The sequence below is a fragment of the Ornithorhynchus anatinus genome, chromosome 4, assembly GCF_004115215.2.
Source record: "Ornithorhynchus anatinus isolate Pmale09 chromosome 4, mOrnAna1.pri.v4, whole genome shotgun sequence".
In the NCBI taxonomy this organism is placed as follows: domain Eukaryota; kingdom Metazoa; phylum Chordata; class Mammalia; order Monotremata; family Ornithorhynchidae; genus Ornithorhynchus; species Ornithorhynchus anatinus.
Genome location: NC_041731.1, coordinates 102,606,547 through 102,623,531, shown reverse-complemented (window position 1 = coordinate 102,623,531; position 16,985 = coordinate 102,606,547). Strand labels below are relative to the sequence as shown.

Below are 16,985 nucleotides of genomic sequence, written 5' to 3'. Positions count from 1 at the left end.
ACCCTATCCATCATCTCTCTCTCTCTCTCTCCTGGATCACTGTGACTGTCAATCTAGCTGTTATATGGCAGCAGAAAGAAACACTGTAGTTTTCTGCCCCGGTCATGAGGGGTGGAACATCTGTAAGATCTTTCGGCCAATCTTCGAAGAGCTGACGATAAGCATCGGTTGGGGTCTAGCTTATCCCAAGGAGGAATCAGATAAAGGGGAGGAGAGAAGAGGTTATAAACCAGAGATAGAGAACCTATTTCTTTCTGACTTGCTGCTCTGGAAACTAAAGGGGTGGGTGGGGGTGTTGTTCATCACCATCCTTGTCCCACATTGGGCTCACCGTTTAATGGGGAGGGAGAACGGATTTTGAATCCCCATTTTATGGAAGAGGAAACTGAGGCCCAGAAAAATGAAGAGACTTGCCCGAGGACTCGCAGCAGGCAAGTGGAGGAACTGGGTTTAGAACCCAGGTCCTCTACCTCCCAATCTCTTTCCACTAGGCCATACTGCTGCCCTTTGTTTTAAGGCTTCAGAAACATCAAGGCCCAGACAGTGTTGCCTCCAAGTTGAGAGCTGCATGTCAGCGGCTGTTCTTAGATCAGCAAGGCGTTCTGTCATCTTTTCCTTTTTTTCTTTATGGTATTTCCTAAGCACTTACTATGAGCCACCCCCTGTTCTGAACACTGGGGTAGATAAAAAGTAAGCATGTTGGACACAGTCCCTGTCCTACATGGGTCTCACAGTCTTCATCCCCATTTTACAGCTGAGGTAACTGAGGCCTAGAGAAGTGAAGTGTCTTGCCCAAGGTCATACAGCAGACAAGTGGGGGTGGTGTCAGGATTAGAATTCAGGTCATCAGTCTCTCAGGCCTGTGCTCTATCCACTAGGCAACGCTGTTGGAGGTGAGGTCAGGGAGCCCGGAGACAAGGTCAGACTGAGTGAAGGAGACCAAGATGTCTTCATATGGTCAGAACTGAGGTACGAGGCCCCTTCAGGAATGAAGATGGGAACTGCCTGAACATCCAGTCATGGTGGGTCTGGGGTTGTTGATGGTGTGACTGGTAAGAATGGGCACAACCTGTGGTGGCCAGATAATAAAAATAATAAAATAATGGTATTTGTTAAGTACTTACTACATGCCAGAGACTGTACTAAGTCCTGGGGTGAATACAACAAGCAAATTGTATTGGACACAGTCCCCGTCACATATAGGGCTCACAGTCTTACATTTTACAGATGAGGTAACTGAGGTTCAGAGTAGCTAAGTGACTTGCCCAAGGTCACACAACAGATAAGAGGTGGAGCTGGAATTAGAACCCATGCCCGCTGACTCCTAGGCCCGTGCTCAATCCACTATGCCATGTTGCATTCATTCATTCATTCATTCATTCATTCATTCGTATTTATTGAGCACTTACTGTGCTTACTATGTGCAGAGCACTGTACTAAGCGCTTGGAATGGACAATTTGGCAACAGATAGAGACAATCCCTGCCCACTGACGGGCTTACAGTCTAATGGGGGGAGTCAGAAGGACAAAAACAAGACAACTTAATCTCAATAAACTGAATCAAGGGGATGGACACCTCATTAACAAAATAAATAGGGTAATAAAAATCTATACAAATGAGCACAGTGCTGAGGGGAGGGCAAGGGAGAGGGGGAGGAGCAGAAGGAAAGGAGGGAAAGGGGGTTTAGCTGAGGGGAGGTGAAGGGGAGAATGAGGCACCCATATGAGGTGGAAGCAGGGGAATAGGCAGAACGGAAATCCAAACTGGGTCAGAAATGGGATTTGGAGAAAGTCGGGGCACGCTTTTGCAATGATGGATGGACACACACAAGGAAATACAGCATGGAATCCAGTCCATTAATCAATCATATTTATCTAGCGCTTACTATATGCAGAGCACTGTGCTAAACACTTGGGAGTGTACACTAGAACGATAGCACATTCCCCGCCCCACAACAAGCTTACTCTTTAAAGGGGTGGTGGGAGGAGGGGAGGGATATTATCTATTGTTTTTCCCCCTAAATTTAATCCACACTCTCCTTTGGTGCAGATCTTGCCCGGTGCCTGTGAGAAGCTTGACAGTCGTACCCCTCTGGGATCAGGGCCCTCTCCAGAACGGCTTTGGCATCTGGTTACGACGAGCCGAGGAAGTAACCTTCTACCTTAAAGAGGTCATGGAAAATACGCTTCCGTCCCAGTGGGAAAAACAAGGCTGGAAAGCATGCATGACGTTCAGGAGTTAGGCATGGGGAGGGGAGAGAAGCTTCTGCTCTGCTGACCTATGAAAGAGCTCAGACTCCCTTCTCTGGGGTTTTAGAAAGAGGAGAGGCCGGAGTCTGACGCACCAGTGGATAAGAAGTAAGAGGAGTACCCAACATGAGGCAACAACTTTAAAATGCAATTGCATTACATCAGCAAAAGAGAATCCCCCAAGGAGGACATAAACAAAGGGTATCGTATTATAGAAAAATACATGAATCTCATCCCATGGTCTCTGACATACACCACTGTGGAAACAAAATTATGTCAAAAATGACTGCGGTTGAACTTGAAACCACTTGATAGGCGTTTTAGAAAATTCCGAAAGGGAAGGTAGAGATTCTAACTAGGCCTCCTCCTTCTTCAGATGATCGCTCGGAAGCAAGTGACCGAAGCTCCTAAAGATGGAAGGCAGCATTTTCTTAGTGATCTATTCCAGTCCCTTTATTTTAAATGCATTAAATATATTCGATTAAATATACTGGAAAAGATACTGCAAGGGTTTCACAGTGATATTCCAGGTCCCCAATGTACCGGCCTTTAACTCTCCTGAATTATTTATGCTCAAACTACTCAACCCAACCAAACCAAAAAAAACACGTTTTCAGGTTACAAAATGAAATCCCGCTTAGATTTGTGACCGTGAGCACTGGAGATTTTAATGACTCCTGCAGGGACTGTTAGAGTTGAAGCGACTCCAAACTTACTCCAGAATGAATACAACACCAAAGTAGGAAACGCCACCCTTCTCGAGAGCAATTCAGAGGATGGAAAAGGTGAGGTTTACATGAGAAGCATTTTTGAAGTATTTTCCCCTTCGCATCAGCATACCATAGTGTTTAGAGCACAGTCCTGGAAGTCAGAAGGTCGTGGGTTCTAACCCTGGCCCCGCCACTTGTCTACTGTGTGACCTGGGGTGAGTCACTTCACTTCCTCTGTGCCTGAGTTGTAAAATGGAGATTGAAACTGGGAGCCCCATGTGGGACAGTGACTGTGTCCTACCTGATTCGCTTGCATCCACCCACCCCAGTGCTTAGTACAGTGCCTGGCCCACAGTAAAGCACTTAACAAATACCACTGTTACATCATCTATGCACTTGGATCTGTGACCCTTGGACATTTGCTTTGTCCTGCCCCGACCCCAAAACAGTTAACATTAGATTGTATATAGCATGAATTATTTATATTAATGTCTGTCTCCCCCTCTACACTGTGAGCTCACTGTGGGCAGGGAATGTGTCCACTGATCCTGTTGGATTGTCCTTTCCCAGATGCTCAGGACAGTGCTCTGCAAATGGTAAGCATTTAGTAAATTCCACTGACTGATTTAAAATGAATTATGGGGATTCCCAGTGCAGCCCACTGATCAGGCCAGAGAGGAAAGTGTTACGAGTGATCTACCAGGATCCCTGGAAGAGAGTCCCCTTCCCCTTCCCCGAGTCCCCTCAAAGGCCCAACCCACCCCACCTTCCCAGCAGTTACCTCAAAAACAAACTCATTCATGAGGGGCATGAAGCGATGCCGTTTTCTGGAGCAGGTGTGTGGAGAACGGCCACCCAACACTGATACCCTGACGTATGATCTTCTTGATCCGCAGAGAAGGTTGAGAAGTGCCACAGTTATGAAGAAGCATGGCCATGTGGATAGAGCATGGGCCTGGGAGACAGGAGGTCTCCCAGCTCTACCACTTGGTGGCTGTGTGACTGTGGGCAAGTCACTTAACTTCTCTGTGCCTCAGTTCCCTCATCTGTAAAATGGGGATTAAGACTGTGAGCCCCACGTGGGACAACGTGATTCCCCTATGTCTACCCCAGCGCTTAGAACAGTGCTCTGCACATAGTAAGCGCTTAACAAATACAAATACCAACATTATTAGGAGGTCATGGGTTCTAATCTCCACTCCACCACTTGTCTGCTGTGTGACCTTGGGCAAGTCACTTCACTTCTCTGGGCCTCAGTTACCTCAACTGTAAAATGGGGATGAAGACTGCGAGCTCCACATGGGACAGGGACTGTTTCCATCCCGATTTGCTTGTATCCACCCCAGCTGTTAGTACAGTGCCTGGCACATAGTAAGTGATTAACAAATACCAACATCTTCATTATCACCACCACACTAATACCCAACATCCTGCACTTTTTCCCTTTCTGCCCCACAGGTGGGTCTCCCCATCTCTGACATCATTTCCTGGGTGGTCTGGGCTGTTTCCCAGCTGAAGGTCATCAAGGATTTGGCCAGGGACCTTTCATCAACTCACCTGGCTCAGTACCTTTTAGATACCTTTTACAGAGAAGCAGTGTGGCTCAGTGGAAAGAGCACGGGCTTTGGAGTCAGGGCTCATGAGTTTGAATCCCAGCTCTGCCACTTGTCAGCAGTGTGACTGTGGGCAAGTCATTTAACTTCTCTGTGCCTCAGTTCCCTCATCTGTAAAATGGGGATGAAGACTGTGAGCCCCACATGGGACAACCCGATTCCCCTGTGTCTACCCCAGCGCTTAGAACAGTGCTCTGCACATAGTAAGTGCTTAACAAATGCCAACATTATTATTATTATCATATATATATACAGTATTTTTAAGTGCTTAATATGTGTCACGCACTGTACACAGAGAAGCAGCATGGCTCAGTGAAAAGAGCAGGGGCTTTGGAGTCAGAGGTCATGGATTCAAATCCCAGCTCCACCACCTATCAGCTGTGTGACTTTGGGCAAATCACTTAACTTCTCGGTGCCTCAGGTCCCTCATCTGTAAAATGGGGATGAAGACTGTGAGCCTCACGTGGGACAACCTGATTACCCTGTATCTACCCCAGCGCTTAGAACAGTGCTCGGCACATAGTAAGCGCTCAATAAATACTATTGAATGAATTGAATGAATACCCATAGTGACGCCATGGACACATCTCTCCCAGAACGCTCCACCTCCAATCGTTGTGGTAGTCTTATCCTTAGAATTTTCTTGATTAAAAATACAGAAGTGATTTTTCACTGACCCCTTCCACACAGTAAACTCAAGTCTCCACCCTCGAATCTGTCCCTTGACTTTGCTGTCCAACACAGATGAATTTTGACTTGTAGCAGATTGCCTTCCACTCGCTAGCCACTGCCCAAGCTAGGAACGGAATGAGTAGGCCTTTCCTTGACTCTCCCTCCCGTAGTTGAGACTGGTAAAGTACTGGAAACTCTCCAGATGCAATCCTGAGAGGGGCCCCATATCTTTATACTCTACTATATTCCCTCCACGCAATGGATTTTAACGTCAGTCTTTCCCTGCAGACTTACTGTAAGCTCCCTGTGGGCAGAGATCATTATCTACCAACTAGTGTATTATCCTCTCCCAACCACTTAGTAATCATAGAAATAACTGTGGCATTTGCTAAGTGTTTACTATGTGCCAGGCACTGTACTAACTGTACTAACTGCTGGGTTGGATACAGTCCCTGTCCCACATGGGGCTCACGGTCTCAATCCCCATTTTACAGATGAGGTATCTGAGGCCAAGAGAAGTGAAGTTGCCCAAAGTCACACAGCTGATAAGTGGCGGAGCTGGGATTAGAACCCATGACCTCGGACCCCCAAACCCAGGTTCTTTCCACTAAGCCACGCTGCTTCTAACAGATATGAGAGACAAGTTCCCTGCCCACAATAAGCTTATAGTCTAGAGGGGGTTATAGATGTTAACATAAATAAATCAATTTCAGCTATATAGGTTTGTGCTGTGGAGCTGAGGGAAGGTGGGATAGAGGCTACAAATTCAAGTGAAAAGGCGATGCAGAAGGGAATGGGAGAAGAGGAAATGAGGGCTTACCCTGGGAACGTCTCTTGGAGGAGATGTGCGTCGTCCTGACTTGCTCCTTTTGTTCACCGCCCCCCCCCCCGCCCTTCCCAGCCCACACCACTTATGTACATATCTTTCATTTATTGATTTCTATTAACGTCTGTCTCCCCTCCTCTAGACTGTAAGCTTGTTGTGGGGCAGGGAATGTGTCTGTTCAATAATATTGGTATTTGTTAAGCGCTTACTATGTGCAGAGCCCTCTTCTAAGCACTGGGGTAGATACAGCATAATCAGGTTGTCCTAATGAGGCTCACAGTCTTAATCCCCATTTTACAGATGAGGTCACTGAGGCACAGAGAAGTTAAGTGACTTGCCCACAGTCACACAGCTGGCAAGCAGCAGAGCTGGGATTTGAACTCGTGACCTCTGACTCCCAAGCCCGTGATCTTTCCACTGAGCCACGCACTGTTGTAGTGTACTCTCCCAAGTGCTTAGTACAGTGCTCTGCACACAGTAAGCTCTCACTAAATATGATTGACTGACTGATTGACACTGTACTAAGCGCTTGGGAGAGTACAATTACAGGGGAGATGGTAGACATGTTCCCTGCCCACAGCACACTTAAAACCTACAGAACGACTGTCCTCCTGGTCGCACGATTGTGAGTCCAACTCAGGATGGGTTTCTTGGCCAGCAAAGGGCAACTTCAAAATGGTTCAAGCTTGAACAGTCGCTTGTAAGCAGTAGGGGCTAGACAGAGAGGGGCCCCCCAAAAAGCACACCCCTCTCACCTCTATCATTTCTATTATTCTTCAGCCTGAGCATGGGAGAATGGGGCCAGAAGTCTAGACTGAACATTTTTAAAGCAGGCCCCCTGGGTAATTTGGTTTTGAAAGACTGAACTTCCCCTTTCCTCTGGGGGAGAAGAGAGGGAGATCTTCCACTCTTCTCCTCACATATCATACTTCTTTCTCACAATCGTCTGCAGCAATCAGTCTCTACAGTAAACTATTTCTCTTCCCCTCTTCAAAACCCTACTTAAAGCTCACCTCCTCCAAGAGGCCTTCCCAGACTGAAATCCCCATTTCCCTCTGCTCCCTCCCTACCCCCCTTCACCTCTCCTCAGCTAAGCCCTCTTTTCCCCCCTTTCCCTCTGCTCCTCCCCCTCTCCCTTCCCCTCCCCTCAGCACTATACTCGTCCGCTCGACTGTATATATCTTCATCACCCTATTTATTTTGTTAATGAGATGTCCATCACCTTGATTCTATTTATTTGCTATTGTTTTAATGAGATGTTCATCCCCTCGATTCTATTTATTGCCATTGCTCTTGTCTGTCCGTCTCCCCCGATTCGACTGTAAGCCCGTCAAAGGGCAGGGACTGTCTCTATCTGTTACCGATTTGTACATTCCAAGCGCTTAGTACAGTGCTCTGCACATAGTAAACGCTCAATAAACACTATTGAATGAATGAATAACCTTTCTTCATTCCTTCCTCTGGCCACAGAGGTGAATGGTCACGGGGTTAAATTGACTCTGTCTACTGATAACAAAACATAAAACTCTGTGTGTGTGTGTGTATGTATAGGGAGGCCTTTCTCCTTAGAGATCAATCAATGATTATGGAACTAAGTGTAGTAAGTGCTCACTCTGTGCTAAGCACTGGGATACTCATTCAATCATATTCATTCAATCATTTAGAGTGCTTACTGTGTACAGAGCACAGTACTAAGCATTTGGGAGGGTACAACGTCAGAATGGCCACAGTTCCTGTCCCACATGGGCTACAGAATCTAAAATGAGGTCTCCTCATTTTACAGATGAAGAAACTGAGGGCCAGAGAGGTTAAATGACTTACCTAAAGTCACGCAACAGGTCAGTGGCTGAGCTGGGATTAGAACCTGGGTGTCTTGACGTTGTCCTCCGGGCCAGGCTGCCTCCCTAAATACTTACTTCTACACAGGAATTTCATGGAAGGGAGCAAAATTGGCTCCACACACACACCTGCCATTGAAAGCCATGCATAATTTTATTAATGGGCGAAGTTGAAAACGTTGGCAAAGACCAACTCTTTCAAACTGCGCCACCCCCTTTCCAGCTGCCAGTTAGTGCCAGGAATTGCTGGACCTGAACGGTGTCATTTGCTCCTCCACTAAGGCTCCCTGAGTCTGAGGGAGTCCTAATCATTTGAAGCTTGGCATAGAGGGTAGAACATGGGCCTGGGAGTCAGAAAGTCATGGGTTCTAATCCCAGCTCTGCCGCTTGTCTGCCGTGTGACCCTGGGCAAGTCAATTCGCTTCTCTTTGCCTCATTTACCTCATCTGTAAAATGAAGATTGAGACTGTGAGCCCCACATGGGACAGGGACTGTGTCCAACTCGATTTGTTTGTATCCACCCCTGTACTTAGTACGGTGCCCGGCACATAGTAATAACAATGTTGGTATTTGTTAAGCGCTTACTATGCGCAGAGCACTGTTCTAAGCGCTGGGGGAGATACAGGATAATCAGGTTGTCCCACGTGAGGCTCACAGTCCCCATTTTACAGATGAGGGAACTGAGGCACAGAGAAGTGAAGTGATTTGCCCACAGTGACACAGCTAAGAGGCAGAGCGGGAATTCGAACCCGTGACCTCTGACTCCCAAGCCCGTGCTCTTTCCACTGAGCCACGCTGCTTCTCTCATAAGCACTTAACAAATACCATCATTATTGTTATTAGGGCCGTCCTGAAATGACACACTCTCTCCGTTGTGGAGACAGGATGCTTCCTGGGATAGATAGTCGACCTGAGTGAGCTGTCTTTTCCTGCCGAGGTGGGCTTTCGGTTCTCGGAGAGCAAGGTTTTCCGGGAGGGTCAGCTTGGCGGCCAAGTTTCCCCACGCCAACGGTGTGAAATCAAACGGCAACCCTCATTTGTTTGATTTAAATCGAGAGAAATTTCACTCCCGCCCCCGATCCGTCTGCTTCGCTCTCCCGAACACAGAGAGGCTGTGTTGTTTTTGTTTTTTTCAAATGCTCATGACTCCAGCTAGGCAGGGAGCACAACCACAGCAATTTTGAAGGTTTGGGCTCTGAAGAGGAAATGCCATCCAAAGTTCTGGCAGCCAGGCTGGGCAGCCCGAAAAGAGGTATGGAGAATTAGGGGACAACCAAAGAAAGGACAGATGGAGAAGGCAGGCAAAAGCCAAAAAGAGAAGACAGAAGCAACATGGACTAATGAAAAGAGCCCGGGGCCCGTAAGTCAGAAGGACCTGGGTTCTAATCCCGACTCCGCCACTTCTCTGCTGGGTGCCCTTGGGCAAATCACTACGCTTCGAGGAAGGAAATGTTTCTTTCGTAGGGGATGAGTGCCACCTGTTTGTTGTGTGACCTTGGGCAAGTCACCTCACTTCTCCGTGCCTCAGTTACATCTGTAAAATGGGGATTGAGACTGTGAGCCCCACGTGGGACAGGGACTGCGTCCAATCCGATTTGTTTGTATCCACCCCAGCGCTTAGTACAGTGCCTGGCACATAGTAAGCACCTAACAAATACCAGGGTTAGTATTATTATTATTGTTTACACCACCCTCGTGGGTGGCTACGGTTTTCACCACCCCTGGTAGCCGGCTGTTTCTCGGGATTCCTACTGGCTCTGTCTACTCGGGCACTGCCGTGGGCGGTTCATCAGTTGGACACCTTCGCCCCCAGCGAAGGGGCCCCAGCAGAAAGCACTGACATTAGAACCCAGGACTCCTGAGTCATTCATTCAATCGTATTTATTATGTGCTTACTGTGTGCAGAGCACTGTACTAAGCGCTCGGGTAGTACAATACAGTAGTAAAGAGAGACGATCCTGAGTCTCAGAGCAGGGCTCTTCCCATTAGACCATCAGAGTCAGTCTCAGCCTGTAAACTCTGCACGGGCAGGAACCCTGTGTAATAATAATAATGTTGGTATTTGTTAAGCGCTTACTATGTGCAGAGCACTGTTCTAAGCACTGGGGTAGACACAGGGGAATCAGGTTGTCCCACGTGGGGCTCACAGTCTTAATCCCCATTTTTACAGATGAGGTAACTGCGGCACAGAGAAGTGAAGTGACTTGGCCAAAGTCACACAGCTGAAGAACGGTAATAATAAAATTTATAATAAGTATATTTGTTAAGTGTTTACAATGTGCCAGGCACTGTTTTCAGAGCTGGGATGGATACCAGCAAATCGAGTTGAGCAGAGTCCCTATCCCATGTGGGGCTCACAGTCTCACATCCCCATTTTACAGATGAGGTAACTGAGACCCAGTGAAGTGACTTACCCAAAGTCACGCAGCAGACAAGTAGCGGAGCCAGGACTAGAACCCATGACCTTCTGACTCCCAGGCCCCTGCTCTATCCACTATACCACGTTGCTTCTCAACCAACCCTACCAACTACCAACTCTATTGTAATGGACTCTTCTAAACATTTAGTTCAGTGCTCTGCGCACTGTAATAATAATTATAATTATGGTACTTGTTAAACACTTACTATGTGCCAAGCACCGTTCTAAGTGCTGGGGTGGATACAAGTTAATCAGGTTCGACACTGTCCCTGTCCCCCACTGGGCTTGCACTCTTGATCCCCATTTTTTACAGATGAGGTCACTGGGGCACAGAACAGTAAAGCGACCTGCCCAAGGTGACCCAGCAGACGGGTGGTGGAGCCTGGATTAGAACCCATGACCTTGTGACTCCTAGGCCCATGCTCTATCCTACTACACTGTGCTGTTCAATAAATACGACTGCCTGGGGTGGGCAGAATTGTGTATTTATAATGATGCTACCGATGCCTGTTTACTTGTTTTGATGTCTGTCTCCTCCCTTCTAGACCGTGAGCCCTTTGTGGGCAGGGATTGTCCCCGTTGCCGAATCGTACTTTCCAACCGCTTAGTACAGTGCTCTGCACACAGTAAGCGCTCAATAAATACAATTGAATCGAATGAATGAATTTACCTGGCGCTGTCAATATGGATAGTCCCTGAAGAAAGCTCTGAATGCTAATAGAAAACGAGTTTGCGTCAGACACCATGATGTGGGCAGGGAATGTGTCTGTTATAGAGTTATACTGTACTCTCCCAAGGGCTTAGTACAGTGCTCAGGAGACAATAAGTGCTCCATAAATATGATTGACTAACACTCAAGACCAGCTGGACACAGCACATCACAATATTAGAAGGAAACAGATTGTGCACCTGAGACTTGTTTCATAAGGGGAGTATACTGAAAAAAAATTCTCCTCAATGTAGGCTTTGAAAAAAAGCAACGTGGCCTAGTGGAAAGAGCACTGGTAGTCAAAGGACCTGGGTTTTAATCCCAGCTCCACCATTTGTCTGCTGTGTGACCTTGGGCAAGTCACTTAGCTTCTCTGTGCCCGTGTTCTCATCTTAAATGGGGATTAAATCCTACTTTCCTCCTTCTTAGACCGTGAGCCCCATGTGAGACTGGGACTGTGTCCAATCTGATTATCTTGTATCTACTTCAGCGCTTAGTAGAGTGCTTGCCACATAATAAGTGTTTTAAAAATACCACTAAAATAATAAAGAATAAAGGCAGCTTCCACAATATAGGAGGAGGAGGTGACACATTTACTAAGCATTGCCACGTGCGAGGCATCGTATTGAGCTCTTGGGACCGTACCATAGAAAAAATAGATTTAGCCCCTGCTCTTGAGGTACTGACAATCCAGTGGAGGAGTTGACCAGCCAACCATCGCTAAAGTCCGCCCTTTCTTCTCCGTGCAAACTGCTAGGATACCGATCCAAGCACATACTCTCTCCCTCCTTGACTGCTGCATCTGCCTGCTCGCTGACCTCCTGGCTGCCTGTCTCTTCCCCCTCCTTTCACTCTGCTGCCGGATCATTTTCCAAAAACCAGTTCAGTCCAAGTTTTCCTGCTCCTCAACAACCTCCAGTGGTTGCCCATCCACCTCCACATCAAACCGAAACTCTTTACTATCGGCTTTAAAGCACTCATCTTTAATAATAATAATAATAATAATGGTATTTGTTAAGCACAGACTATGTGCCAAGCACTGTTCTCAGCGCTAGCATAGATACAAGGTAATCATGTTGTCGCACGGGGACCTCACAGTCTTCATCACCATTCATTCATTCATTCATTCAATAGTATTTATTGAGTGCTTACTATGTGCAGAGCGCTGTACTAAGCGCTTGGGATGAACAAGTCGGCAACAGATAGAGACGGTCCCTGCCGTTTGACGGGCTTACGGTCTGATCGGGGGAGACGGACAGACGAGAATAATGGCGATAAATAGAGTCGAGGGGAAGAACATCTCGTAAAAACAATGGCAACTAAACAGAATCAAGGCGACGTACAATTCATTAACAAAATCACCATTTTATAGATGAGATAACTGAAGCACAGAGAAGTTAAGTGGCTTGCCCAAGGTAACACAGCAGACAGGTGGCAGACCCGGGATTAGAATCCACGTCCTCTGACTCCCAAGCCTGGGCTCTTTCCACTAAGCCAAGCTGTTTCTACCCTTCCTATCTTACCTCCTACCTACGCTGTGCCCTGATTTTGCGTATCTCATCACCGACCCCTTTTCCACATCCTCACTTTAACCTGGAACTCCCTTCCCCTCCACATATGTCAGACCACCACTCTCTCTACCTTCAAAGTCTTATTGAGGTCACATCTCCTCCAAGAAGCCTTCCCCGATTAAGCCTTCTTATCCCAGGCTCCCGCTCCCCAGTGCATCATCTGGGCGTTCGGTATGCTCCCACAGCACAGCAAAGCTAACTCTCACGGCACGTATGTACATATTCATAATCCATTTATATTAATGTCCGCCTTCCATTCTAGACTGTAAGCTCACTGTGGGAAGGGAACCTGTCTACCAATTCTTGTCCTGTACTCTCCCAGTCGATCAGTACAGTGCTCTGCCCACCAAGGCGTCCGATAAGCTCCGCTGATTGACTGACAGGTGTTATTGGGAAAAACCGATTTGAAATGGAAGGGAAAAATAATAACAGGCGAATCGTTCCAATCACAAAGAGGAGAATGTACGCACCTCTAAGCTGGCTTGAACCTTTGTAGGTCTATCGGAAGATTTTAATAGCTGGGTTACAGCTGCATTAGCAATGGGACGGTTGGGAAAATATGAATATCATGAGGGGAGGGAGGGCATGGGCAAGGGGTCGATGTCACAAAGTCATTCATATTTATTGAGCGCTTACTGTGCGCAGAGCACTGTACTGAGCATTGGGGAGAACACAGTAAACAATATAGCTGACACATTCCCTGCCCGCAGAGAGCTTCCAGTCTAGAGGGGCAAAGGGCATGTAGATGATGAGACTGTACGATTAGACTGTAAGCCAGTCAATGGGCAGGGATGGTCTCTGTTGCCGAATTGTCCATTCCAAGCGCTTAGTACAGTGCTCTGCACATAGTAAGCGCTCAATAAATACTATTGAATGAATGATAATGATAATGTTGGTATTTGTTAAGTGCTTACTATGTGCCGAGCACCGTTCTAAGCGCTGAAGGAAGGGAACAGAGCTGAAAAGAGGCAGACTTTCTCCTATATTGCAAAGGAGAATCCACACAGCTTTTCAGCCTGGGCCAAAGGCAACTCTTCAGTGTCAATGATTCCTGCAGGTTTGCTAAAAGCCGTCATGAAAAGGACAGAGAACAAAAGCCACCTATTTCCACAGGGCAGAGCTTCAGGGGAAAACCAGGTGTTTTCCGGATTTTTAAGAATCTGGGATTTAATCGGAACTTCCCCCAGCCACCCCACATGAATCCCCACCCAATTTTGGCAAGCCCAGTGCTCGAAAGCAAAATCCCAAGAGAGCTGTGCCTGCCCAGACAGATTTTCCAGGCAATTCCTTCAAAATCACTAACATGCTGAGGTGGGTGCTGAGGAGCAGCTGGTGAAATGAGATGAAGCACTCGCTCCTCAACACTCCAACTCCAGTCAACGAAACAGTGGGACTGAGGTGTTCCTGTGAAGAAATAATAATAATAATAATAATGATTGTGGTATTTATTAAGCGCTTACTATGTGCCAGTTACTCTTCAAAGCACTGGGGTAGATACAAGGTAATCGGGTTGGACACAGTCCCTGTCCCACATAGGGCTCATATTATCAATCCCCATTGTACAGATGAGGGAACTGAGGCACAGAGAAGTGACTTGCCCAGGGTCACGCAGCAGACAAGTGGCAGATCCGGGATTAGAACCCATGACCTTCTGACTCCCAGACTCATACTCTATCCACTGGGCCATGCTGCTCTGTGAGGCAGGAGAGGCAGAAGCAGCGTGGCTTAGTGGAAAGAGCATGGGCTTGGGAGTCAGAGGTCGTGGGTTCTAATCCCGGCTCCTCCACTTGTCTGCTCTGTGACCTTGGGCAAGTCATTTAACTTCTCTGTGCCTCAGTTACCTTATCTGTAAAAATGGGGATTAAAAAATGTGAGCCCCACGTGGGACAATCTGATTACCCTGTAGCTACCTCAGCGCTTAGAACAGTGCTCTGCACATAGTAAGCGCTTAACAAATACCATCATTTTTAATTATTATTATTATCCCTATTCTGTAGGGGTAAGGGGCCACAGCTTTCACTCATTCATTCATTCGATCACATCTATTCATTCATTCAATCGCATTTATTGAGTGCTTACTGTTTGCAAAGAACTGTACTAAGCACTTGGGAGAGTACATGCTTACTGTGTGCAGAGCACTGTACTAAGCACTTGGGAGAGTACAATATAATAATCAAGAGACACATTCCCTGCCCACAACGAGCTTACAGTCTAGTGGGGCCCACGGCTCAGTACCCACTGCCCACTGGATTGCGCCCATGCTGGGGGTGGGATGGGGGCAGAGATGTGAAGCTATTAGTTTTTAGTTACTAGTTCGGAAGCAGCGTGGCCTAGCGGAAAGAGCACAGGCCTGGAAGGCAGAGGCCAGGGGTTCTAATCACAGCTCTGCAACATGTCTGCTGGGTGACCTTGGATAAGTCACTTAACTTCTCTGTGCCTCAGTTACCTTATTTGTAAAATGGAGATCAAGACTGTGAGCCACATGTGGGACAGGGACTTTGTCTGACCTGATTACCTTGTATCTATCCCAGCACTTAGAACAATGTTTGGCACATAGTAAGTGCTTAACAAATACCACTATTACTATTATTCAAACTGCCCTCCCCATTCCCAGCTGAGAAGACTTGGAATTGTGACAGGACTCCTGGCTGGGGTTCTATGGCCCCAGCCCAGAAGGGCTTTCTTGCCCTTTATGCCAGTGCCTAGCAGAGTGCTTGGCATAGAATAAGTGCTTCAGAAATACCATCATTATTATGTAGTTCATTCGATGTAAATCTGCTTATCGAAGGATTTAGAAGACAGGGATTATTCAAGAGAAAACCTATGTTGGTGGTGGAATAATTTATCACAGAGATAAGCACATTTGGAAAAAAAATGTGAATTGTAGAATGAGAGAGTGCTTTGATTACTCTCCAAATGAATCTCCTCTGCCAAGGATTTTTCCCTAATGTCCTCACTCTTGCTTATCATTTGTGGGACCCTACTTAACCCTTCCTTTCAATTCGTGAGATATTTATTTTCAAATACTTGTGGACTGTCCCTCAGCCACTGAAGAGTACAAGGACAGGTTCAACTATAGCCCATTTAGACTGTGAGCCCGTTATTGAGCAGGGATTGTCTTTATCTGTTGCCAAATTGCACACTCCAAGCGCTTAGCACAGTGCTCTGCACACAGTAAGTGCTCAATAAATACTATTGAATGAATGAATGAATGAATAATAATGATAGCATTCGTTAAGCGTTTACTATGTGCCAAGCACTGTTCTAAGCACTGGGGAAGATACAAGGTAATCAGGTTGTCCCCTGTGGAGCTCACAGTCTTCAACGCCATTTTACAGTTGAAGTAACTGAAGCACAGAGAAGTTAAGTGACTTGCCCAAAGTCACACGGCTGACAAGTGGCGGAGACGGGATTAGAAACCCATGACCTCTGACTCTTAAACCCGTGCTCTTTCCACTAAGCTACGCTGCTTCTCCTCTTTGGGTTGGGAACAAAGTGAAGGGGTTGAGAAATACCTCCATAACTGGCATAGAATGGACTAGTAATAGTAGTAATAATAGTATATTTATATTAATGCCTGTTTCCCCCCAGACTGTAAATTCATTGTGCTCAGAGAATTTCTCTGTTTATTGTTATACTGTATTCTCCCAAGCTCTTAATAAAGTGTTCTGAACACAGTAAGCGCTCAATAAATACGACTATTTTTTTTACTGGTATTTGTTAGGTGCTTATTATGTATCGCACACTGTACTAAGCAAGGGAGTAGATAAGAGCTAGTCAGGTTAGACACAGTCCATGTCCCACATGGGCTCACGGTGTTAATCCCCATTTTACAGATGAGGGAACTGAGGCAGGAGAAGTAAAATAACTTGCCTAAAGTTTCACAGTGGCAGAGCTGGGTTTAGAACCCCGATCCTTCTGATGCCCCGGCCTGTGCTGTATTCATTAGGACATGCCGCTTCTCATTATTCACTGCATCTCGGTATTTTTTAAGCACTTATTGTGCATAAATTCTGGGAAAGGCTCCCCGGGTGGGAATTGGACATTGTGCCTGGCTTCTGCTTGGATGTCCTTTCACTTCAAGCTTAATATGTTCAAAACAGAACTCTTTATCTTCCCACCCAAACCCTGTCCTCCCCAACTTTCCCGTCACTGTAGATGGGTCACCATCCTTCCTGTCTCACAAGCCTGTAACCTTGGTGTTATCCTTGACTCCTCCCTCTCATTCAACCCATGTATTCAATCCACCACTAAACTGTCAGCCCCACCTTCAAAATATCACAAAAAGCCGCCCTTTCCTCTCCATCCAAACTGCTGCCATCTTAATACAATCATTCATCCTATCCCACTTGGATCGCTGCATCAGCCTCCTTGCTG

The 16,985-nt window shown here is 46.7% G+C and overlaps 1 non-coding gene across 1 annotated transcript; it reads right to left on the bottom strand.

Moving 5' to 3' along the window:
- Positions 1-5,327: 5,327 nt before the first annotated feature.
- Positions 5,328-5,465, bottom strand: LOC114811738. Its single transcript, XR_003759434.1, has one exon. It is a non-coding gene; the product is annotated as a small nucleolar RNA SNORA7 (small nucleolar RNA).
- Between the last annotated feature and the right edge of the window lie 11,520 nt (positions 5,466-16,985).